Source organism: Bombus pyrosoma, linkage group LG3, assembly GCF_014825855.1.
Source record: "Bombus pyrosoma isolate SC7728 linkage group LG3, ASM1482585v1, whole genome shotgun sequence".
In the NCBI taxonomy this organism is placed as follows: domain Eukaryota; kingdom Metazoa; phylum Arthropoda; class Insecta; order Hymenoptera; family Apidae; genus Bombus; species Bombus pyrosoma.
Genome location: NC_057772.1, coordinates 10970993 through 10995217, shown reverse-complemented (window position 1 = coordinate 10995217; position 24225 = coordinate 10970993). Strand labels below are relative to the sequence as shown.

Below are 24225 nucleotides of genomic sequence, written 5' to 3'. Positions count from 1 at the left end.
TAACAAACAGTCTACATAAGTAAATAAATAGATTATTTGTCGATGACATTATCACTCGGACACGACATTGTCAGACAATGTACAATAGAGAGCTGAAAAGATGATCGTCGAAATAAACGCGGGATTGATTGGTTGTTTCTGCTAGGTCCAACGCAATCATAAAGATAGGCATGCATATTAGCCAAAAATGTGACGTGTACAAACAAAACCATATAGCAGTGCAGTACTTTCACTGCCATTGTGCTGTCCCGCTAATTATTTTTCCAGCTATGTTAGTACATACATCAGCAGCTTTTCCGTGGACAACGTATGCCGATTGGCTGCGGACAATTGTCTGTCGGTATGAAGTATGAACTAGGCTTCAGTGAACGCAGCAAAAGCTCGACTCGATCTGCCGACCACAATCTCTCGACTCTCCACAACCCATAACAATTGCCGTGTATGCGATCCTGTTTCCACGGCGGCAGCGGGCGACGACGGCGTCTGCGTGGCGTCAGCTGGGCGTGCCATCTTGCACGTCTGCGTCCGTCTGCCCATGGTATCAGGGTGCCACGCTACCTAAGAAGCTACTTAACTCCCTCTAACGAACCAAGAGACAAGCCAACAAAACCCGATAAGTAACAGGAGTTTCGCAGTTGGATGAACACAGGCCGAACATTCACGACCGAAGAAGCCAAACGAGGAACGTGAAACGACGAAGGAGGTGTTCTCTGTTCGGGAACAAGAAAGGAGGTATGCTGGAACGTCCAATAAAGATGAAGATATTAAGCAGAGAGAGAAAGGTCAGTCTCTCGTTCTCCTAATCACGAATATTCACAGGCGACGAACGAAGGGGTAAGCGGACAGAGAATGAGCCGAGGGGAGTGATGATTTGGTGGAACCAAACCGGTGCTGCCAGTGCTGTCGCGACGAGGAGAGTGTCACGCTCTCTCTGCTGTGCGTGGAAGAAACGAGGAGAGGGTCGCGCTTCGAGCAAGGCGACAGGAACGCCAGGAAGTAACACGCTTGCTATTGTGAGCAACCAGTACCACTTTGGCGGCTCTTTTTGCCTTGATGCTGGGATTATTAGGAGAAACGCGAGTCTGTCTCGTTGTTCGGCAAAAGGAGGTGGCGTTGGAGAGTCTGGATCGAAGCGAAGGTGGTGGAGGTTAGTGTAGTTGCGAGGACGAGGATCATATTGAGTTGCAGTTGTGATGGCAATCTTTTGAATATGTTGGTTTTTGCAGGATTAAGAGTATACTGGGAAGACTGGAAAGGGATTTTCTGAGAAGTTTTCGGGAAGTTTTACAATTACATTTCGATTATTTTAAACGGACAGCATACAGAATATTGTGATTCGAGATTACTACAGATTATCTCCTTTGGACTTTCGAATATCAATATTTCCATATGAACCTCTCTCGTGAACTCACAAGAAAATTATGATACTGTAAGTAGGTAGTGGTAAGTTCCACGATAAATTTAAAAAGAAATAACATTTGCATTAAATATCTTTCTTTTGCTTTTCCATTTATGAAATTGATCAGTCATAGCTTCTGACTAATTCTTATACTGTTTACCAGATTTATTTAGACGTACCAAACTTATATTCGTCTAACGATCTATCTTTTTTGGTATTTCACTGAAATCTGGAATTTTATAAGGATATATTCTAAACTTCTATCTATGTTGAAATATCTTAGAGAAAATATGTATATCGCTGGATGGACACGAGTTTACACGTTCCGCTCGTTCGTCCAAAACTGCATTAAACGCGGCTGGTGAAATGTGGGTCGATGCAACGTTATAAAAGCGAGTACATCGCGTTGTTTGCTGTTGCAGGAAGAGGTTTTATGAAATTGCGCTGACCCAGTTTCCCTTGCTTTCCTTGTACACGATTGGATTGAATGGCGTCTCGTGGATTGATCCTAGTTTAACGGGGACAGGTACTATCGTCGCAAGAATCTATGGTTTGTCTTTCACTCCTTCAGATATTCTGATTTTATCTCACCTTTGTAACTTATTATCGATAATTGACGATGTAGAAAACGATAATTCTAAGGATTCCAACTTCAATGCGACTGTTAGGTTCGTGACATGAAACGGAGAAAGTTTGTGTTTCAGATAAGATGGAACTTATTACGCTCCATCATTCAGTTATTTAAGAAAACCCAATAGTTTGTGAACTGAAAATAAGTTCCTTGGAAATATTTCCTTCGTGTATCACGCACAATTAAACATCTTCGAAATTAAGAAGCCAAATTAGACGATTCCACTTTTCGAAATGTCCTCAGTTTTATCTGTTACCAATCATGTTTGAACATAAAGTTGTCATATTACAAAACACTTCCTTATGTTCAATTAACAGCACAATCGATTCTTGTTTCTCGATATTTCTATTTTAATTATGATTATAAGAATTATAGATTTCAGCAATGATCATTTTCCACCACTTCCAAACGTAAAACTACTATGCTACACCTTTTCCGTCTAAAATACAGCTCTTAAAAATCGAAGCTACAGGAATTAAATTAAAGGAAAATCCTGCAGCTATTTTGCTTGTATACGTCTGTTAATTGTTGTTAATTAAATAATACCAAGATTCACTGATTGTTTTCAAAAATTTTGCACTTCCATCACTATGGTAATTGAACATTCAAATTTTTTCACAATCTAACATTTCTGACACGTTAAGATGAATCCATGGAATGTTTCTTTACCAGGATAAATCATTTTCAGCGTGGCATTTGGGAAACGTGTGCCTCTCGACGCTTGGAACCATACCTGTAGTATAGTTGCCATACTTCTTTAACGAAAAGACAGTAAAGATAGTCAGAAGACTTGTTAACCAAAGGACAATAACGTTTTACTTGGCTGGCTCATTTGAATTGGTAAACTCAGTTTCGATGGGAAAACCAAAGGTATATTCTTTTATTTATTTTAACCGAAGAAAAGAAACATTTCATGTACATATGCACATTCATACGACCTAATGCTTACGTATCTACTTTTCCGTTGATCAGAGGAAAATCGTGGCTAGGCGAAACTAAAAACGTAGCCGGTTCCATCGGAGACAGTGGCACGGTGTGTCAGTGACCCTGCGGTCGAGGCTGCTGCAGCAGGAAAACGCGAAACCGCCGCGCGGGTAGATATCAATTTGTCTGTGTTCGCTAGGAAAAAAAGTTGGCCGGCCTTCTGACGTTCGCCGCTGATATTGCCCGCAGTTCACGCTGACGTGCCATTTACTCACTCGAACGACCTCCTCACGGCCGTTCGTTCTACCTCCTGCCGTTCCACCTCCTCATCAGCGTTCCACGATCGTTCGTTTTATCGAGGAAGCTCAGGATGAAAGATAATATCGAGACTGATTAAATATAGCAGAACGCTCCAGCAAGATTTTCGTCCTTTTAATGGGAATACGGGAATACGAGAAGGGAAATATTGGAATCTTTCGACTTACTTAAGACGGAACTTAACTCTTTGGCGCGTGGATGAATATGATCTTTGTTTGAGAGAACAACGCTTGGATAGGAAAGGAAAAGGCGCAACTACAAGACTGTCTTCTTTTCTTAAACGCGGACAAAAATTGCCCATTATGCGATAATTACACTGATACATTGGAGTAAGGCAATAATGTAATAATTGCAAATGCAATTCTCAAGAGTTCCACCATTTGTAAACACAAGATCGAAAAATAGTGAACCGAGCAACCTGCTTGTTGCCTTTTCTACGACATTTCCAGGTTGGAAAAATTTGCCAAACGTTCAGCTGGACGAATTGTAAAGTAGAAATTAAATAAGTAGAAAAAAAGTTTCCAACAAACAGCAGCTTATAGAAACATTTTGAAGCAACGTAATCTGCAGCTGGATTCGCACTGAAGCGACAACGAGGAATTTTTTGTCGCTTTTTGTTGTTACGTGTTGCAGGACATTTCCAACGAACAGTAACTCATAGAAATAATTTCTGTACACTGGTGAAAGTTTTCAATAAACACGGAACAGCAAAAAGTTGCTTGATGTTGCTTCATCAAGCGACATATATATATATGTATTTTTAATGCTTCCAGATTAGCGCAGATTTAATTTTAGTCACTTGGATTCAATCGATTTGAAGTCATCGCTAATGAGAACAAGCGTATACAGAAACTTGGAAAGATATTCCAAGCCAAATAGCAAGTTTACAACGGTCAAATGATTGTAATCTTAACTTGCTTGAATGTAAATAACAAAACGACCAGATTGAATTGTAGTAGATTAGGTCATCTGAACGAAGCTTTAGTCCACGCAATACAAATTGGCATTTAGCGACCACAAAAAGTATTGACCTTGAAGCAGATTCTTTTTTTATCAAGTTCTACATTTCATTTTTAGAGTATCAAATTTCTTCAGTCACATGCCAGTACTATCAAATGACATGAAATTTAATAAGCTTGGACCAAACCAATTAATACCTGCGTAGATGCTATAACAAATACAATGATGTGCCAGAACCTTTTCCAGCCACTGTATATTTATAACATAGATATGATCTGTCTATAAAATCCTAAACCTTTCCCCACCACTTTTTAAAATTCCACCTGCTAAACCATTCACAAGACCTTTCCCCATAACAACCACCTGTCAACCATCACCAAAATCATCCCTAAATTCACCCAAGAAAATTGCATAAAATACCTTCTAAAGTCATTATATGTTTATGTTCTACAATCTACTCATAAAGTCATAAACCTTCCTCTACCACTCTTCTTTATAACGTCGTCTTATAAACCACTCATAAATCCCTCCTCCATAACAACCACTATCAAGCATAATCAAAATCGTCCCTAAGTTATCCTAAGCTAATTAACAACAACAAGGTCTTCTCCCATTCACCTGACCATGCGGCACGTGGCACCCTGGGCGCAGGCTAGCAAAAACAGTTCCACCCTTTGCCTGGCTCTTTTCCGCTGGAAACCGTTCTCCCCCTTTTGTGTTTCCGGCATGTCCCATAAATCACCCGGGAGCCGCGGTGTAGCGAGTTGTGGGCGGCCAGGATAGGAGGAAGGGTTTCTCTGTCGGAAAGAGCATGCGGTTGGAGTGGGACCACGTGTGGGACGGCACCATAGTACCTGAGAAGGTAGTACGGGGGCCAACAGTTAGCGCCAGACGGTCAAAAACTCGCTGGACCGGCTGCCACCGAGGGCTCTTTTTACCTTTTTTTTTTCTCTCTTTCCTTTTTTGTTTTTTTTTCCTTTTTAGTTCTTTCGCAACGCTCTCGCGTCCACCTCTCATTCATTTCGACCCTTTCGACCAAGCAGCCGTGGGACGCTTGTGGGCGCTGCGATTTTGTATGTAAATATACGAACACTTGGTACTTTGGCTCATAGACCTGGCTGAAATCTTGGCAGATATTTTTTAGAAGTAACGGTACTTTTTATTTTATGTCGATTACGGGTTAAACGCAATAAAATTATAAGAATGGTCAGAATGATGCATTTGTGACTTTTTATAGAAATTCGATAGACTCGGAACGCACTTTAGCGGATGCGAATGATTTAAAATGATCTTGTAAAGTATGAGAGTAAAAGCTTATTTTTCTCCTGGTGTTATGTAGACGTTCGTTTACCTTTTATTCTGATTTCTTTGGTAAAGGTTCGATTTATATTTCACGGACGGTAAATCATTTATTTACAGGGGGTAGTTTCCAAGTTAATTAAATTTTCGCATACTATTTGCTAGTTTGAAAAGAAATACTTTCAAGAGGACGATTATAACACAAACATGACTTTAATTTGAAAGATTTTGTCATTGCGCGTTTTGCATCAGTTTCATCCTTACAAAATTACTCACTGTAATTAGTTTTCTAAATTGACGGTAATGTGATTATGTACGTAATCCGCATGTGTAGGATAAAGTACAGATTTGCTGTAATAAATAATTAGTTTTTAGAAAATTCCATCTTAAAGGTACTATCCTCAGATCATGTTCGATTTAATGATATTTCTTTTCCCCCTAAATGTTTCTAAATCTATTCAAAGAGACATAGTAAATGGTAATTAATATATTATGTTTTCTTGTTTCAACCTTATAAAACAAATTCTTTTTTCTTAAATTTGATAGTTATTTTCATAGTCAAGGTATTAATTCTTCAAACTGTCTACGTAACTCAGACTTAACTCAAATATATGATTATATACCATAAGTATGATATCTATATGTATATTGTAGGTAACTGAATGTAAGCCAAGTCCATTTCTTGACCGCGAGGTCGAAAAGTATAAACTAATTAGTACATACATAAATATAATATCGAATAATATATATATATTATCTACTACATAGAGCCTGATAATTTGAATGGAACATTCAAATATTTTAAGATGAACAGTTCATAATACGAATAATTTTCACTAAATATATACTTCCTTCGGATATACCTAATAATTATCAAAGAATAAATTGTCTCAATATAGAACCTAATTAATGGAATAAAACGCTCAAATATTTTAAGATAAACATTTCATAATACGAACAACTTTCGCCAAGTATGTACTTCCTTTAGATATAATAATTATTAAAGAATTAATTATGACCATATAAAGCCCGATGATTACAATGAAACACTCAAATATTTTAAGACAAACATTTCATAATACGAATAATAATATTTCCATCGATGAATTTAGACGATCTCAAATTAACATCTGACTGTAACTTAAATCTCCCTCAAATTTCATTTCAATCTAAAAAAATCTAAAAAAATCTAAAAAAAGACAAACATTTCATAATACGAATAATAATAATTTGATCGACGAATTTAGACGATCTCAAATTAACATCTGACTGTAACTTAAATCTCCCTCAAATTTCATTTCAATCTAAAAAAATCTAAAAAAAGACAAACATTTCATGATACGAATAATAATATTTCCATCGACGAATTTAGACGATCTCAAATTAATATCTAATCGTAGCTTAAGATTCCCTCAAATTTCATTTCAATCTAAAAAATCTAAAAAAATCTAGAAAAAGACAAACATTTCATAATACGAATAATAATATTTCCATCGACGAATTTAGACGATCTCAAATTAATATCTAATCGTAGCTTAAGATTCCCTCAAATTTCATTTCAATCGAAAAAAAAATCAACGAAACTCAACAGCAGTCCGAATTTGAACCGAACAATCACCATTTAAAAAGAGAAATCTAGACATCCTAATGAAGATCCCGTAGGAAGCGGTTCCTCCGCGTTTCCATCATTCCCGTTTGTGGCGGCATCGAGTCGGCACGATTGAGATTTCTGCAAGCAGGTGGTCCCCCGTAATAAATCGTATTGTAAGCGATCCCCTCGGCTAGCCACCTGCGAATCGATATCTCGACCGGTCGGTCCAAGGCGGCTCACATGCAAATTCGCGGGTATCATGGGAGGAAAGGTTCTCTTCCTGTCGCTTCGCCTTCTCGCCGTCCTTCCTGTTCTCTCGCGACCTCCTTTTTCGCCCGACAAACTCCTTCGCGCACCTGGAACGATAGATCGTTCCAATCGTTGATCGACAACTCGCGAAGAACATTCTCATTTGCTCGTTTTCGTAGCAAATTTGTTTTTCGAGCAAAATTTAAACATACTTGAGTTAACGAGTATCTATTAAGGTTAGATATGAAAATTTAATGTTCAACATCGAGGTGATCGAGCAAATTGCTTTCTTGTGATGAAAGTTCATTTACAGTTCGCATTATTGCATTACTCTCATTACCATTAAGAGACAGATGTATCTTGAAAGAGTATAATTGTTGAGAGAGTATTTTGTTGAGAATTTGACTAGAAGTTTTATAGATTTTGATTTGATTTCATCCGTACTATAAATTGATATTCCTGCAACGTTAGATAGACGTAGTTAACGCGTTAAGCGCCAAGCCTGTTTTGTCTTCCTTTCCGTTTAGCTCGGGATATTCGATTTCATCGATCTGCTGGCGGCCAGAGATCTGTGCAAGGTCGCGTATATATCTTTGGATATATTCCTTCTATGAATTTATCGCAATCTGTACTCTGCATTCTGTTAAAAATGCTTTCTCTTCGGTTAATTGTCTGTGGTTCGTGTTCCAGTGCAATTTATACGAAAATTTAATTTTTTAACTGTATGCCAGCAGTGATTAACGCGACCTGAACGAAGAGTATACCGTCAGTCACCGGTGACGCTTAACGTTCAATAAATTGTTTAAACAATAGAGTGGCAAAGCTTTCTTTTTTATTTAACCCTTTTGGTCGATGAAGGATACTTCAGATTGGAATTCCATTGCTATTCGCTTAAACGAAATCTCCTATCATTTTCTCCCAACACAAACACGCGCTGTAGTTTTTGTTAAAATAATATCGCTGTATAAAGATATATTTTTATCAATTCCACATTTCACATTTTCATTCTTCTATTCTACAAAAGTTGTTCACACGGCTACGATCCCACCACGGCCTCGTGATACGTTAACAAACCAGATGCGAAAAAAGGTATTCGCAGAAACGTGAATGCAATAGCTGCCAATGAATACGCCAAAATTAAAGGCACGTACAATAGTAGTCCCGTTCGTCCCGTTTCGATTCGATTCTCTTTGACGTTATTCCACTTGTTGATATTAAGCTCTGTGCACACTTGGACCGATATGACCAAATAACAATATTTATTTGTCGCGCTGTCATATTTTACTTGCTCTTATTCATCCTCTTATATGGAATATTATTTAACATTTCTTTAAATACCCTCTTTCCTATCAACCTATCTATCCGATCAGGAAGATTTATAAACTGTATAACGTGTTTTTCTTTTTTCAAAATAAAACCTTTGATTTCAAGAAGTTTTATTTTGACTGTATCGATTGTATAGTAAACATTCCCGGAGTACGGAGGATTAAGAAAATCAAAGAATATTCAGAAAGTAAACGGTCAATGAATGGAACGAACACCCTATATGTATAGTAGTTTTAAACGCAGATAGCAATTTCTACCAATGTACATAATAATAATAACAACATCCTATAATAACGAATAATCTCTCAATTATATAATATTAATAATCGAGTAACATATATATAACAGCAAATCACCGACATATTATGTTATATAGTAAATTACATTATAATAGAGATTACGGTATATTACCCATAATTTCAACACTAATTTCCTCACATAAGATATACATAGTTATTCTAAATTGCGGTAATTGGTTACGTACAATGTAGCCGCGAAATCGTTTAATTGTTTGTTACGAATATTTGCAATTGTCGTTTTATTATAAAGTCTCGTTTTAAAATCAGGATACACGTTATGTATCGGAAGATACGATATATATTAATAGCGTGTACACATCATGGTTGGTCAATTACATCCCACGGTGGCAAAGACGAAACGATGTCTTAACGCAGCAAGCGCATCGTTTCTGAATAGTTAATCGTAGGCATCAATCCGACCGGCTCTCCTCCAGTCGAGCATGCTCGATTAATTAGCAATAAACACGCCAGTACACGAGCTCGATCGCTCGATTACATATGCCAGCGGAAATTGATTTCCAACCATCGACCGATCAACTTTCAAACAGTTCAAGCTAATTTGTATGTTGTCCCAGGTAAATGACAATAATTGACGTTTAATAAGACTGAATTATTATAATAACGTACTATAATCTAAATTAAGCTAAAACGAGATGTTGTGTGTTTCTTAGATATTATGCATACACATAGATACAGGCTGTTTCTAAACCGAAGTTAATTTCAGTGTATTTATTTATTCAACAATTTTCTCTAACTTTATTACACTCTCGCTATATTTTCGTGCATCGTGTGTAGTTTAAATTGCATTGTTGACATTAAACTGTAGATTCTCACGTATTTGTGATAAATCTAAAGATGCAAAAATGCACAGAATGTTATAATGTATGTGTTGAATATGTAAAATATTCAAGGTGGGACACGTACTCGTTCGAATGAATTTTCAAATTTCGAATATTCGAAATTATTATTATTAATACTAATTAATATTAATATTATTTCCAATACGAATTTGCACGGAAATTCACAGTCTATTAATTACAGTATAAGATTCATATTTGCGTTTGCACACGCTAACATTGACAGAACATCGTTTCAAATGAGTTTAATTTAATTTAAACTTAATACCTTCTAACATTACGAGGCAGAGAAAGTTTTTAACCTTATTTGTTAAAGCCTGGATTCTAATTTGTCGAATTACAATATCGAAATATGAACTATCGTCGATCAGTGCGAGGAAAAGAATTTCACGTATGAGTTGACGCAACAGGAGCTTCGTTGGTTTTGCTCGTCCCACGAGGCGTTAAAAGTCAAAGTCGCAGCCTGAAATATCGTTATTATGCTCGTAGCAGATATTACCGGGGCCGACTATTGATAGACCAGCCGCGAAAAGAATGCGCCTGTCGCGTTTAAAAATAACTCGTGACACGCGTTATCCGTGAACGCTATTTTAATCTCTCCGTTGCTTCTTTTGCTTGTTGTTCGAATCGTTGTTGATGTTGAATCACCGTGCTGGGATTGATTGGTTACGTTAAGGGAAGTGATCGATACATATTGCGCAATTCTGTGTCCTGAGAAGTTACGGCAGATGATGAAGCATCAAGGTTTTTTTAATTCTTCAAGAGTCACATTTTACAATATTTTACATTTCAATTCTTCCTCTCGGAAGTCACACTCATCAATTCCGTTTCTCGTTCATCTGATAATTATACTTTAATATTTATTATACTTCAACTTTCATAAAGTTATATATATCACAACAGTTGTTCATGATTTTCCTCAATTTCCATATTATGGCAATTAATTTCTATTGGGTCCAGCTAAAATCTTTTCGTCCTGATATTTTCCAAATCTTAACGTACCTACTACATACAGCTCGTAATATCGTTGTACCGCAAGAAATACTAATTTCTGTCATTCGGCTCAAAATAATCACGAAATACCTGATTAAATGATCTAATCGAGGTGCAAAAACGCGACTGGATGTTGGCATATTGACGCTCAAAAATATGTAGCCTCTTGCACATGAAATCAATGCTTTCTCTTATACACGTTGATTCCAGATAAAAGATAGTGAACGTTGCTTTCGATTATTAGCTTTCTGCGTGTTGTTAGTACAAATCGACCGAAACTTTCGCAAGCATATTTATGAGCACAGCGCAAGTACGCAAGCTGGAAGTTGATGAGACGTGTGTATCGTGCGGCGACTGAAATAATTCTACGTCGCGATGGTTTCGGAGCATCGTCTCCGGCGACTGCTCAAATAATAAATTATTGAGCCGCATCGCATGCCACATCGCGGCCACGTCGATGCCTCTCCGGTGAAAATCGATTCATCGACTCGCCGTCCCGCCATTCAGAAGCTTATCCGACGTGAATCGCTGCGACGTGTAACGGACGTCGAAAAAAGTACGGGTTAGGTACATCCTCGATAACAGGACACACGGCCATGTGAAAGAACCTTTTTTTATGCCTTTGTTCGTTGCTTTTTTTCATAGGTATATGTCACGGTATTCCTGCTATTTTTCGATGCATACCTTTTATATTTTACTCGTAGGCATTCGATAAAAAATAGTGGAAAATATTTCGAATACTACTGTTCTCGTTCTTGCAATTCATATTAAACAAAATATGTTGTATTTTCATGATCGTATTAGTAAATCGATTGGAAAGTTCTGTCATCACATCGTTTGTATATTTAGAACTTTGTTTCAAGATTTTCATAAATGAAATGAAGGTATACATACGTATGTTTGAAACGTCAAAACACACGCAATATTTAAGATGAGCTTTAAAATAGAACAATTTCTTCAATTTTTCAACAGATAATTTCTCCGCCAATATATTATACAACTCTTTTATACGTCATATTTTGAGGATTGAAATATACATATAAATTAAATCTCGATTTGTAGATGTCTGCAAGAAAGTAAAACATTTATATAAAATCATATAACTTAATCCAAAATAATGTAACGATACCAATTGATCGTTAGTGGATATGCCTACTGATCGACAATTCACCAATAATACATTGATTTGTATTAAGCCATTGATTTGTCGCAAGAATACCGACTTCTCGACGTTTCTGCCGCCATTCAAGCCCGATAACATCGCATCGGATCTATTATAACATCGTTTAAAATCGTTAAACGATCCTGCATAACAAGAGCAAAAAGTGCAGCTATTTCCACTCATTCACGTGACAATACAATACGCATTGAACGCGTTAGATGGTCTCAATATCATTGCGATCGTTTCTTCGCGGTGCCGCGAAATTATGCACTCGATCATAGAATTATGGGATCCGACCGATCGATAAATCAATCCCATATGGGGAATGCACGTGGGCAACGGAGAACGAACGACCCTTCGCCGACTTTTGCGTTCAACTCGATCAGTTTTCACGCTCTACGAAAATATCGTTATCGTTTCTTTGTTCTCCTGCTTTCAGCGTTTGTAACAATGAACACGTTACGTACAAGTAGATTACGGATTTTTATGTACTTGCGCGAAATTTAATGATGCAAAAATGTACGGTGATTTTCCATCAGCATCTCATTTCTGAATTTGTCTTCGTAAAGATATGAGTTTGCATAGATATCCTCAATCACGTAGGCTATAAATAAATAAAACAGAGGATTTAAATGAAACCTTACGTGGAAATTAAAGTTTGATTCTATTAGAAAATAATAGTCGAGTAGAGTGAAGGTAATTTCAATTTTAATAGGTTGCATTTGGAGATTAGTTGAAACTAACAGTAAAGGGATTATTTTTACTTCAGTTTGAAAACTACTTTGAATTTGCATACCTTAAATTTGGCTTAAACTTTGGAAACGTGGGCTTAAAGCGAAAATATAGAATTGTTTAATATGAAATTGTAGATTTCCGAGAAAGCCGAAACTTTCTAATACAAGATTGCTAAAAAGAACTGGAATATTCTTGTCTTAGGCCGCCTTGAGAAAGCTACAACTTTCTTGTACCAGGTTCTCTAAGAAAACTAGAATTCTACGGTCTAAAATGAAGAAGTCCAAGAAAATTGCATCTCTTGTATTATATATGTCATATATATATTCTCAGATTGTCTATGAATCTGATTTCCCAATAAGAGAACAATGTCCTGTTATTAAATTTCCAAAAATTCTATTTTCTAAAATTGTAGATCACTCTAATCTTATATTCTCCAAAAATAATATCGGATACGCGTTTACTATTTTGAATTCATTCTGGTAGCAATGAACGCTGAGTTAATACCAGAAACTCATTATATTTGGTAAATTGATAACACAATTCTAATATTCTCTGCGACATTACATAATTTTAAGGAGGGTTGGATATTTTTCAAATCCATGACAAATTATAAACTATTCCATGAGAAAACTATAAAACGCCTAATTTTCTTTGTGTAAAATTTCCATATACGAAATTTGATATAAAATCTTTTATATTTTAATGTTAAATTAATTTCAAAAGAATATTCATATATTTTCTATATTCATGTATATTTTGTATTGCTCTACCCATGTCGTATTTTTGTATATTCATGGTATTGAAATCACCAATGGAATTCTATTTTTCCGGGATCGTTAAGTTCCAATTCTTCCAATATATGGACCGATAAAATGTTTCGTCCGTAGTATTTTCCATCTGTGATAAAAGAACCTCATGAATTGCGGTAGAATTTACGATTCAGTCTTCTTTTATTCGTTCGAATAAGCAGGAAATTACAGGGCCGATCGCAAAACACTGTGGCATTCAAAGCCTTTCGACCAATCGATAAATCAGTTCCATACGCGGAACGCGTGCGGTTAAAGGTGCATTTGCACTATGCGACAGACACACAGATAAATAGACTTGCCATATTAGCGCGTGAAACATCATACATGTGTGAAAAAAACAGTTTAATTGGAAGCTTTTAATTCAAGATATTGATTCACTTTTCGACTATTTAGGATATCCTTAAATATATGTATATCAGAAGTTTATACTTCATAAATAATAAATACATACATTGTAATATGTACATATAAATAATGAATAACTATAATGAAGAGTTATCCTCATTAATCAAGTTATTTCAAGTAATTTGAAAGCGTATACTAATATATTGACTTGAAATATCCTTTCACATTTCAAATAAAATTGGTGGTTTCTTAATTATTTCTTAATTTGAAAGAAATAATGATTGTTAGCTGAAGTAATGTTATGTCTAATTCTATGATTACTGATATTGGTCCATTAATTGGTTCACTAACTTTATATATAGCAATCCATATTTCATTAGATATATACACATTATTAATACTATTTCTTGAAGCCAGGTTATTTATATTCAAATAATTTCAACTCAAATAACCTATCTTCTTATGTATAAAACTTGAAATCAAATTATATATCAAGTAACTTGACTAATGTGAGGTTTTAACCTATAATATCTATACTTACATATAAATATTATATTGCCCTTTTCCAGAAAAATAAACAGCTAATTATTTGTTCTAGTCTTAATAAATTCATCTCTAAAAATAATTCATATAATCACAACTACTGCAGATAGATAAGGAACTGATCATTTTCTTTCAATCTCTACAAATTCAACTTTAAAAAGTTTAACCTAAACAATACAAACAATTACCTTTCTTTATACCTTAAATCTTCATGAAGAATCAAAAGAAATATAAAAGAATCTTCCTTCAAATAATACCAGCAATTCAGAGACACGTTGCATTTATTCCTAATGAAGAAATAACAAAATATAGATTAATCCAAATAATAACAACTATTATTTTTATTCATGTTTAATACCTTCGTCCAGAATAAAAAAAAACAAATGAAAAACAATCCTCTTCTACATAATATCAGCAGTTCACTGACACCTTGTACATATTTATTTCACCTCTAATAAAACGAACGAAGCCAGGATACGCAATAGATCAGTTGGTAGCATCACGAGGGCACTTTAATTGGACTCGTTAGTCTCGATAATCGATGAGACTCGCAGCGCGGCGAGCGAGGTCTCGCGAACCGTGAACGGTAACGCGCGAAACGCTGTTAAGTCGTAGGCGCGTTTACACTTTCGCCGCTTAACAGGATTTAGCGGACCCTCGCGAAATAAATCTCGGTTATTTCGGTCGTGGATCGCCGCTGCTCTCCGGCCTCGTCGCACTCTGCTTAGGGAAACTCGCATAAATTCCCCCGTTAGCTCAATAGCCTGCGTTTCTCTTCCGAATTATAGGTTAGGTTACATCCGTGAATCATATTCAACGTGACAAAATCGCGAGCACGAATTGCATGCATAATACTGTTAGTCGATATGTTCGGTGAAATTTGTATAACGATATGGATGGTGATTTTGAAGAATTTTGTGTATCGCAGGAAATTTGGTGAATCGAAGATTGTGTGAATGCTGTTATTATGATTGAGTGTGTGTTATTACAAGGTATTTGTTTGTAATGTAACATTTTATATTGGTATAAGAGATTTTCGTGTTGGAATTTTTTATTTTACTTATTATTATGAATGTTTTGGAATGTGTGAATGAATGATTTAATAGGTTTGTCAAGTATACGTATGTATATGATGATATTCATTAGGAAAATTAAGACTTGAGAAAACTTATCTTACTTTCGTATAATCTCTACGTGTTAGATTCTCTACGTGTTATTATTACGATTTAAACTAATTCATTGATGAAATCATTCAGTTCCTGTTTGGATATTTTTTCCATATAGCAGGTAGTTTACGATTAATTCGCATTTATAGTTTAGACTCGAGCACGCTATATATGAATACTTCTATTGTGGTCGAATGTGTATGATTTCAAGGTATTTTTATTTTTATTGACGTTCTTGCGTTGAATTTCAATGCTACCAGTAGTCTTGCATAGTTAAATGTCACGTAACGAATACGTTCCGCGCCAGGCATCAAAAACAAATAAAAATTTTATCCAGCGGCTAAAAATTCATAGCTTCCAAATAAACAATACGTCAATTAATAAGTACCTATTAAAATAAAATAAAAAATAGTCATTTCTGTCACCCTAAAACTCTTGATTATACATCGCGTAAAAAACAACATTTGCATACATCACATGTCAATTTGACACCTCAATCTTAACTAATTCTTACAATTAGATATCTTCAGAACATACATTCCCTTAATATACTACCAATTGTTCCCAAAGAGGCACTTCAAACCGGAATCTTGCCATTAAAACGGGGTCGCGGTATCCAAAGATGAGAAGAATCAGCGCTAGTCGCTTTCGATCGCAGTAATTAAGGATTTTCCGGTGGGAAGCGAAGCTAACGAGCTGCTAACGAGCAGCTACGCTCATCATAATCGAAGCCGGACGATCGTTCGCGAAGCACATCGATCCCAAAGAATCGTGAACCATCGTCAACCAGTCGAGAAAACTAGTCGAAGTGTGGTTAAGTCGATGGAAAGTGTCGCGAACGTCACTGATCTTAATCTAGGATTACCGAAGCCGGTTTATTCGCGACAACTTCTATCTTTCTCTCTTCGTTTCATCGAGGTTTCTCTTTTCGTTCCGGGTTGGCTCCTTTGCCGGCGATCTTTCGTGGTCCGCCGACTGCACCCTTCACCTTGCCTGTTTTCTCTTGCTCCCTTCCTCTTTCTGTCTCTCATTTTCTCGGGGAAAAATCTGCCAGTGGTGCACGGTTTTAATGAGTCTCCTTGAAGCCGGCCGCTCTTCTGCCAGTGGCGTAACACTTCCGGTGGCCTTTCCGTACTCGGTTCGCACTTTATCAGCCTGTTGTCGAGCTCTCTTGAATGGTTTTGTAATTTTGAACAGAGATACGGATAATTGTTTATAGGATTTTGACTAACGAATGAAATATAGATTTTTTAGATGTGCGATGATTAGCCTGTGGATTTAGGCGAATTATGATGGTTGTTATGATCACAGTGCTTAAATCACGATGATTATTGTGGTAGATTATGATGATTAGATTTATGAGGATTTATAGTTTTATGGACGCGATTAAGGGAATGCAATGTAAATAGAAATTTGTTTCACCTTCTAAAGATTGTAACACGAGTACTTTGTTTCAAACGTTCTGTATATTTTTGCACATTTATATTTGCCATAAATACATAAATATTCACAGTTTTTGAGGTTTTTATTGTTCGTCGTTTTTCTTTATTCCAATATGTGGCGTTTGTATTGTATTTTGTGCGAATGGCAAGAATTAATTAATTCATCACAGTTTAAAAAGATTAGAAATTCTTAGATACTAATTCAGATAGAACTGTTGAAGTATATTTTGAAAGATAGTTCAGACTTCACAGAAGATCGATCGATTCCAATATCGAAATTCGCAAATAACTATTGGAATAATAAAAACAGAGCCTGATACAATTTAAATAGTATTCCAGGGAGGAATATTTGATCTTAGCTGATTCCTATCGTGTCTTTCACCACATGCTACGACACTGTCACGACTCTTGGTTACCTCTTCTCTGTTCCTCGCGTCTTTTTTCCATGATCCGCCTCCGCAGTCCGCCACAACCTTCTTGGGTCTTTCAATATTCACGTGGTTGCTCGAGAACCACTCTTTCGTAGAAACATCTACGCCATTCCACCATTTTTCTAGATCATATACCGCTTTCAACAAAGAGAAGCGGAAAGTGTACGCGAATATTTCGAAGTATTTGAAATTTATAACTCACTGATATTCTAATGATGATTTAATTGTAAAACTCTCGACTTATATATCTATAGAATATAAGTTACAATTAAAATGATACACCGGAAATGATAATTCTATGCAGCTGTGTCTATATCTGAATAAAAGAATCGAGAAATAATCTTGTTAAATGTTTCTGTTAATATTTTCAGTAATTATAAAACAGGAAGATATTAAAAATGTGTCATTATTTGATAGGTTTGTTGATTTTAAAATCTCATTGTAGAAATCGTCGTATGTTATCTCTATTAGACATGTACGACTGTTCTATAGATAAGATAATGTTATCTAATAACTTCATTTATGTATTATGTATATATTTTTGTTATATGTAACTTGTTGATAAAACATTTACAAACCTACACTCGTATCCCCGTTTCTTTCAATTTTTATTATATAATATGTCGATATCCATCATTTTCCTGATTCTTGCACAAATTCCAGTGTTTCCGCATTAACCTAAACGTTCGAGCAGTAATTTTCTTCTCAAGTTTGTACGAATTTGTTGGGACATTCGTAATTGTGATGGTGTTTAGAATGCAACTGTCTAAGTAATGTAAAATACAAAAGCATGTATAAAAGAAGAGCATTGCTTCAATGCAAAATTCAAAAGATACACGACCAGCGAAAATTTGAGATCGCTGCGTATTTTATATTTTATATAGTCCAAAAATTCGGAAAGAGATCAATTTAGAATTTCGCTATCCCAGACAACTTTTTAGTAAAAAAAAATTGTATGGAAGTAAAGGATATTGTCATTAACAGGCTGCAAACTGTTGTAATTTTATATCTTTATGAATATTACTAAAGAAATGGAACGTAAATCAAAATTTGTTCCACCTACTAGATATTACAATAAACTCTCTACTTTGAGTATTTTATGTAGTATTCTTGAGTATTCTTGAGTATTCTTGCATATCGCGTGTATTTTATAGATTTCTATACATTGGAATTCTCCAGAAATACACAAGCTTCTGCAGTCTATCGATTGACATCTGTAGCGTTAATTTCGAATTAATAATGAAACTAACAGATATGTCAACGGAGATACAATTGGAAAAAAGATGGTAACCAACAAACAGTAAGATATGATCTAAATGAATTTTTACCATTTAAAAGATTAAATATCTCCGTAAAATCCTAACCCATTTCTCAAATAATCACGTTAAATACAACGTTGAACGATTAGCTCGGCAAGCTTCGCGTATCATACTCGACAGAGTTCGAATTCAAGCATCCCAGAGCGGTCGAATTCCGTCGACGACGAAACGATGGGATTCCAGGCCGGCTGACAGCCTCGAAATCAATTTCCAAATGGACGCCGGGGATCCAGCGTTTCGGATCCCGTGGATCGAAGGCGTCCGCGGCATCCTACGATTCTGCTCCGCGAGTCGCCACACGAATTTGTCGAGCGGAAATACCGCCTTTTATCCCGGTTGCTCCTCTGTCTCTGTCTCTTTTTCTCCCTCGTTCGTTACTTGGAACGGTTCCAAAAGTGATTTGCATCTAACGAAGCCACTTTGTTCTCGCGCGACGTGGCTTTTCTTCCCCGACACCCGGCCATCCAAAACGAACTGCCACGTAAATATCCGAATGGAATAGCTTCATGGAGTAATATTGCCGTGAAAACGAAATAAAACTATTTGGAGAGTTGAGGCAGTTAATGATTTAAATGTCCGAAAAATTAGAAGTGATTTAATAGAAAGGAATGTGAATTCCATATGAAATATAGCAGAAAATGTTAGAATCATTGATATGATTTATTTTAACGTGGTGTAAACTGAATCTATTAAGGGTAGTGCGAATTTCGATTCTTTGCTGAGAACGTTCGAGGAGAGGCTCGAGATTCGTTTTACTTTCCTGTGATCGAAAATGTTTCCTCGTCCGGAATCGGTAGGTTCGTAAATCGTCTGAGAAACTGAAGAATTATTCATGGAAAAGGAGCAGAAAACAATGTACTCACTAATGGAATTTTCATATTTTAATCAATCTATAACCAGTCTATATAAATATTTATCGAAATCGATAATTAAATTAAATCACCAAGTGGTAAATGACTTTCACTTAAAATTCTGTGCAGCTTTTTTTAAAACAGATACAATATGCAACAATTACAAGATACTATTTCCAAACAAGCATCTATACAAAAAATGTGTAAGAATAATCCTTCTATCAATTAATTTAAAACAGTGACACTGGTAATAAATAAATAAACATATAGTTCCAGTAAGTAATAATAATCTTCTCTGATTCATATTCGCTATCAGAAATTCGAAATCAACAATTTACCATTAAATCGGTATAGTTACCTGCCCAGAATACCAATTACATTACATAGTTTCTGAACTCAAAATGAGTCACTTTCGGGTCACTAATCACTATAGTGCTAAGGCATCGATCGTGGAATAACGTAACTGGGAGTTAGCCTCGCCGTGGTTGGTTAATAACGCGGTCTGCTTCACCGTGAATTCCTCGTGATCCAACCCCAAAGGCGGCTTGGCCCGTCAATCCTGTTACGTTTTATGTCATTGGGCTTTACGGAGCTTTCACGCTAGCCAGGAGGGTGGTCCGACACTCTTCAACAGTGGTCCGAGCTCTTCTGTTTATCGACTGTTGCGAGTCGTTTGCCACCGGCGCTTATATCACCCCCGCACAACCTTTTTATCTCCTTTGCACCCTTTTCATTCGCACGAGTTGTTGATTCTTCGTACGAAATTTCAAGCCTCCTTTGATGAGGAGTGGTTGAGACGCGTTCCGTTGGATTGTTTCAAAATATTGGAAGATTTATACTTTAGAAGATTCTTTCGGGTATGATGCGGGCTGCTATTTGTCGATGATTGGGATGAAACGATTTAATGTGAAAAGGTGAAACTTGAATACACTGTCAGATGTGAAGTTCTGTTTTAAACTATTTTAGAGCATAGAGACTGCGAAAAATTCTTATACAAAACTTTTCACGAATATATTATGTGTGTTTTACGAAATAATTTGAAATCTCATTGGTACTGTAATCAGATCTCACTATCATGATTTGATCAAATTAGAAACTAATCTGAAAATATGTACTTATATAAGCTACTTGATATTTAGTGCAAGTATTTATATACGTTTTACAGAGCTCACAAAAGTATTCAACCAGTCAATTAATAAGCCTCAACATTCGGCGAGGTCTTCAACAGCTATTCACGTTATTAACCCTTTACTAAATACTTGTCATAAATATCTTGGAACTTCAGATTGGTTTTAAATCTGACTAACATAATCTTGATTAAACCACAGATCTTTCTGCATTTATAGGAAATCTGAAAGTGCAAAATTGCACATGTAAAAAGATACGTAGAACATCCAAAGTATAGCGTTCTTCATAATACTTGGTAGTTAAAACAATTACCTACCGAGGTTCTACGTTTTTAATTACATTTCCAAAGATATTAATTTGCACAAAAATCCACGATCCAGTCGTAACAATCGTGTTACGTTACAATACTAACGAAATTCCTAATTACTTTACATAATACGTATGATGTTATTATACATAAAATTGTTTTATAGCAAATGCTCAAATATTTTCGTGTGCCATTGTATCGTTTCCACGTACGTATACATACAGCGCGTAATACGAGGAAAATCGAGCAAGTCGGTGGAGCGCGAGTCAATATTTACCAGGAGACCAGAGACGTGGCAGATTTTCGTCCTTCCGCTGGTAAGATCCTTGTACAGCGAGTCGAAGGATCGCGATGGCTCCCATGGATAGGCAGGAGGATGGGGTGGGGACAGGATACGCCAGGTTTTCGGGACGAGAGCGCGAAGAACGCGTGGGAGTGGAGGCTCGTCAAGGACAATAGAAGGCCCGTGAAAGGATCAGAGGAACAGGACGCGGTGCTGGTCCACCGACGTGTGTGTCGGTGATTTGGTGCGCGGCGCTGATTGGTCGGCCGCCGGGTGGATCTTCGATTTACGATGCTGCTGTGCGTCGAATGACACGCGGCTTCCTTCCAGCGCCGATTTCGATTAACCCTTTCGCTATTCGCAGGTAGCTACTCCAAAACTGTGCTATATGGGACTGTCCTAACGCGTGGGAATAAGACTGCAAAGAGACGAATTATATGTAAGAATTGGATAAAAACGTGTTGGTTGTATTAAATATAGTACACTTTGTAGTAGAATTATTATACTACAGGTAGTATAGTATATTTATTTATTTATTTTCATTTTATTTGGCTTATTACATATAATTACAAATTATGTTACACGGTGTCGTTTTAGTGGGAAGAAGAAAATTACATGTAAAAAGCGGACAGATTATGTTTGGGTATCACGAATTTAGTATATCGCAACGTATGTTGCTTAGAGTCATCTGAATTTCTTGATAAAAAGTACGTTATTTTCTTGTACAATGTTGCTTATAATTTTTAAGTTGACGCGTTGAAAATAAATATTAAAGACGAGGAGATGTTATCAATTATATTCACTCATAGATTTTTACAGTACAGAGGCAATGCTCTGTCAAATAGGAAATAGGGATATTATTTAGTAATTATTTTATAACTGTATTATATTCGCTACCGCTATGTGTGCATATAAATTTTGGTAAAAATATACTTAACATACCGGTACATATAATTCAATCAGATGACTACACAGGAAAAATTGAAGCGAAAGAAAGAATTGCGAAATTATTAAAATTCTAGCTGCTTGATTTTCTAAAAATGATACGTATGTATTTTATGATCTTGATACGCAATCATGTTCTTCAGAACAATTGGTACTTTATGTCATAAATACCCACAAAGTTTAGTTACAGGATCATTGTAGAATTTGGAGGTTATGTCTGTACCATAAGCGCGTTAGAATTTGTAATTCAGTTTTATACTACACTGCACACATTCCTTGACGGAAGCTCACAAATACGGTTTCAAACGATATTAAAGATCATTTCATGGTATATGAAAAAGAATTTTAATCTAATCTTTTATACATAAATCCATATCAATCTTTTATACATAAAAACCAATAGTGCATGTTATGAATTTCACGCGTTCAGATAAATATTTATCTGTACATTAAAAAAGGACATTGCTCATATTTTACAATAGCGTCGTACTTTACTTCGTTTAAGAAAAAAAAATCACTAAAAAGAAACTAGGGAACTAATTGATCGTGATTAGTAGTTTCCTACAATTATTTTATATATACCGGAAGCGTCTTTATATTTACTTCATTAAATTTTAGCTATAAAAAGAAAATGAAAAATAAATGATTGATAAATAAATTTAAATAAATGCAAAATCCTGGACTGTCTCTAGTGAACTATCAGCATCAGGTTTCCGTGGTGTAGTGGTTATCACATCCGCCTAACACGCGGAAGGTCCCCGGTTCGATCCCGGGCGGAAACATTTTTTTTATTTTTTAGTATCTTTAGTTGATTGTAGTGTAATTTTAAAATACGATCAACATCATTGTCTGCTATATTTACCACGGCCGCCTAAAATTTTAGCTTTAAGTCACTATTTTATCGATATTTCTCCATATTCATTTATTATAGTAAAAGTAATTTCAGTAAATATTTACCATTATTTGTTCATATCTGATTTTTAATATGATATTCATGACTTACACTCTTTAAAAATTTGCAGCCTATATTTCATAGTATAATGTAGTTTTAATTCTCGAATTAAGGTCAGAGTCATATACGATCAAGTAACAAATAGATTTAAGAAATTTTTTAAATGAAAATTTAATATTCTGCTGAAGAGAGGTATTGAAAAATTGATACACAAGCGTGTTTCCGTGGTGTAGTGGTTATCACATCCGCCTAACACGCGGAAGGTCCCCGGTTCGATCCCGGGCGGAAACATTCGCTTCTTTTTTTGCATTGAATTTTTTGTAGAAAAATTTTGCACAATGCACAGTGTACAAGTTACTTCTAATTGAAAATAGAAATAACGAAATTAAAGCGGAAGTAATTAAAAACAGTAACCGTGTAACGTAGTCTATCGTTGATGTGTGTCGTGAGATAATTGTGGTGAAATGAAATTTTTAACAATCTTAACATGTTTGGAAATATTTTATTAACAAAATATCTACGAACTTCGATACTTTGGACATACAACCACTATTCTCTAGACTTTTTGATATTTCTTGGATTATTTTTTAGAATGTTCAGTATCAAAGCGATATAATTTAGCGCTCCTCTCAGATATTTTACAACATGTACGAAAATTTCCTCGACCTTAATTTATTATCTGTGCGATGCTAGTATATTGACGAATTTATTAAAAAGTCATAGCTTACACCAAATTCGAAAATTTCATTAAAAACAGCGAGGTGCAAAGGTAAAGCAGACAAAATACTTTCCAGCGTTTTAAAAACGCACGTCCATGCCTCATACTTCACGTTAATGATGTTTCACCGGCGGCATATAAATCTGTAGCACTGAAAGCTTCATTTATCCATTTCGCCGGCACTTGTTCCGAATTTTCTGTGAAGAAGATTTTAATGTCCGACATATCGCGACGTGATTACGC

At 35.8% G+C, this 24225-nt stretch overlaps 2 long non-coding RNA genes and 2 other non-coding genes across 5 annotated transcripts; 3 read left to right on the top strand and 1 right to left on the bottom strand.

Annotated features, from left to right (window-relative positions):
• Positions 1 to 593: 593 nt before the first annotated feature.
• Positions 594 to 4062, top strand: LOC122565807. 2 transcript variants are annotated; one of them, XR_006316280.1, is made up of 6 exons: positions 594 to 732; positions 820 to 1147; positions 1227 to 1429; positions 1822 to 1925; positions 2719 to 2900; positions 3003 to 4062. It is a non-coding gene; the product is annotated as an uncharacterized LOC122565807 (long non-coding RNA). The 2 variants fall into 2 exon arrangements; XR_006316279.1 differs by having other exon boundaries at positions 1822 to 2623.
• Positions 4063 to 9252: 5190 nt separating this feature from the next.
• Positions 9253 to 18067, bottom strand: LOC122565808. The gene is made up of 3 exons (XR_006316281.1): positions 14799 to 18067; positions 14629 to 14727; positions 9253 to 12612 (listed from the first exon to the last, which is right to left on the bottom strand). It is a non-coding gene; the product is annotated as an uncharacterized LOC122565808 (long non-coding RNA).
• Positions 18068 to 23021: 4954 nt separating this feature from the next.
• Trnav-aac lies at positions 23022 to 23094 on the top strand. Its single transcript has one exon. It is a non-coding gene; the product is annotated as a tRNA-Val (tRNA).
• A 388-nt stretch (positions 23095 to 23482) lies between these two features.
• On the top strand, positions 23483 to 23555 carry Trnav-aac. Its single transcript has one exon. It is a non-coding gene; the product is annotated as a tRNA-Val (tRNA).
• The last annotated feature ends 670 nt before the right edge of the window (positions 23556 to 24225 follow it).